This window comes from Otolemur garnettii, unplaced genomic scaffold, assembly GCF_000181295.1.
Source record: "Otolemur garnettii isolate 467f Iridium unplaced genomic scaffold, OtoGar3 scaffold00005, whole genome shotgun sequence".
NCBI classification, from domain to species: Eukaryota; Metazoa; Chordata; class Mammalia; order Primates; family Galagidae; genus Otolemur; species Otolemur garnettii.
Window position 1 is genome coordinate 18,258,430 of NW_003852400.1, and position 2,876 is coordinate 18,261,305.

Here is a 2,876-nt window from a genome sequence, read left to right on the forward strand (position 1 = left end):
CAAGCAAGTACTTGCTTTCAACCAGTAATTCAGAAAACTAGGTCTTATGGCTTATTCTTACTAAAAAATAATTGCCATAATAGCAAGTGGGAAATAAGTCAGTCCCACAGTTGCATAAGAATTTACACGGTATTTTAACTATGTAACCACAAAGAAAGGATATATGAAAAAAATAAGTTACATGTAAAAGGTGCCGAAAGGTTATTTGTAGGGTTTGCCAAAACTGTTAAACCATTCTATTTTTGAGTAAAATGTCCTTTTAAAGAAATGGTCTTCATAGAAAAGGCTTTCCACGTATTACAATTGCTATCACAAGGATTATATAATTTTCTAGCAATAAGCTTTTCTTATATAGTGTAATAAATGCATTCAAAGCATCCTAATCATAAGTACTATTCTACTAGTGGTTGTGAAAGCCGTAAAACTCAGGTAATCTCGTAAAAATTTAACAGGCAAATGTATTTATTTTGTATACTTCCTAGATAGATTTCTAAGTGATGGTTCATAAAATATATGTAGTTAAAGCAAAATCTGGAATTCCAAAAATTATTCACTCTATAATCAACGTCTATGAAAATGTACTTATGACAGCTGCAAATTTGGGTTACAAACGTTTGGACTTTGGCCACTCAGTATTCCCCTTTCTCACCAGTATCCTAATGGTTTTTTTTGTTTTGGAAATACTCTTGGTAAAATGATAAATTCAAGCACTTTCCTACCCAGTCGGATGAGAAAAGGGCCTTTGGAGGTTCTTTCCACCAGAACTTTCACTCAACAGCCAGGTGGCGCTAGAGGGCTGGCACCTAATGTCAATTTAAGGCTCACTCATGGGAATTTAAATCTCAAATAATGTGAAAAAGAAACTGACATTGATAGGATTTACTTATTCCTGTGCTGACACTTTGCTTATTGAGCCTATGCCTAAATATTCAAAGATTTTCATAAATCCTGCCAGTTTCTGTATAATCTCTTCTTCCTTAAATTCAGCAGATTTGGTTTCCATTGCTTTCAATCCAGAATCCGTAACTGATTTGCCTTCTATCTGCTGCTTTATAGGTAGACAGTATTAAACTGTAAGTTTAAAAAAACAAGCAAAAGAACCGAAACACCTTACAAGCAATGAAGGAATTTAGGCAGGAACTGCCAACACAGAAAAAGGGATGGACAAAAAAGGAAAGGCATGAGCAAAGTTGCTACAAAGTGTTCGCAAATTTTTCAAAAATCTTTATAACTTTGGTAATTGTTTGGAAACCATTCTCAATAGAAAAGATACAGTATCAAAGTTTCACAGAAAAAAATTCAACCTTTTCAGTAATGAAAGAAGTATACATTAAAATGAGATATAAACTTTCTCCCATAAAATTGAAAGTGATTTATAACATCAGTACTGTTGAGAGGGTTGGAAGATGATCATTTTTATAAGGTCCTTGTGAGTGTAGAATCTGGCAATGTGTAACAAGAACCATCAAAATATTCATGTTGTACTAGTCTGGGAAGCAGAACCACTACAAAGGTTACAGAAGAAGACATCTGTTACATGGATAGACCTTACACAATTGCGGGAAAAGTTAGGGAAGTGAGAGTCCAGATAAGGGGAAGTCTGAGAGTTAGAGACAGAGTCATTAACCAGTCCTCAACCACTGGGGTGGCTACACAACTGGTGCTTAAAGAAAAAGCCTAAGATCCTGATGTGGACAATGACACAGATTTTCCCTAAAGGAGATTCATGGAGGGAGATTCTCTGGGAAGACACTGCCTCTGGAGATCTGCAGCCAGGCCCTGGTGGCAGGTCTGGGGCCACTGTCCACCAGCAGTGTCAGCAGTCAGAAAGAAGGGCTGAGGGCCAAGAGGTGAGGACTACCTGGAACTTGCCATTTTTGACAACAAAGACCCTCAAGAGTAAGGAAAACTACTGCCTCATTCCCACGGCTATAACCTCCCAGGAGTTCCTCTTTTGGCCAACTCTCCCTCTAATTGTGTAGAGAAAGGAATTCTGGGAAACATTTCCCAGCTTAACCAAGCTGACAATAAAATAATCCAATACTCATATCATTTTAACCCTGAAGTACCACTCTATAGCCAAGAATGGATTGTAATGAGGTGGAAAATGTAGTCAAAGATTAAATAAAAATATGATGATAGCTGCCATAGTTAAAATAGGTAAGACTGAGGAGAAGTTAACTGCTCGACCATAGGGGAATGGAGAAATAAATTGAAGTAAGATACAGACAAGACTGTCATGCATTCATTTAAAAAATTACTTAAATAACTTTTATTTCTGGATTAATCTGAGGGTACAAACAATTAGATTACAGTGTTTGCATTTGTTGGGTAAAGTCCTTGTTGAAGTTGTGTCCTGCCCCCAGAAGGTATGCTATGTACCCTTACATTTAACTTTTTTTTTTTTTTTTGAGACATAGACTCAAGCTGTCACCATAGGTAGGGTGCTGTGGCATCACAGCTCCCAGCAACTTCCAACTTCTGGGCTCAAGCTATTCTCCTGCTTCTGCCTCCCAAGTAGCTGAGATTACAGGCACGTGCCACAACTCTTGGCTATGTTTTGGTTGCAGCCGTCATTGTTGTTTGGTGGGTCTGGGCTGGATTTGAACCCGCCACCTTAGGTGTATGTGGCTGGCACTTTAGCTGCTTGAACTACAGGCGCCAAGCCCACATTTAAATAACTTTTAATGATATAGTATGTCTTCATGATATAGACTATAAGGAGTATACACAAAACTGTACCTACATTAGAGTTACGATTTTGAAAATATTCAAGTATTTTTCTTTTTGTAACCTCCTTGATTCCTTCTTCACAAAGGACCCAAAGGCATCTTTTAAAAATGCATATCCTTTTTTTTTTTAAATCATAGCTGTGT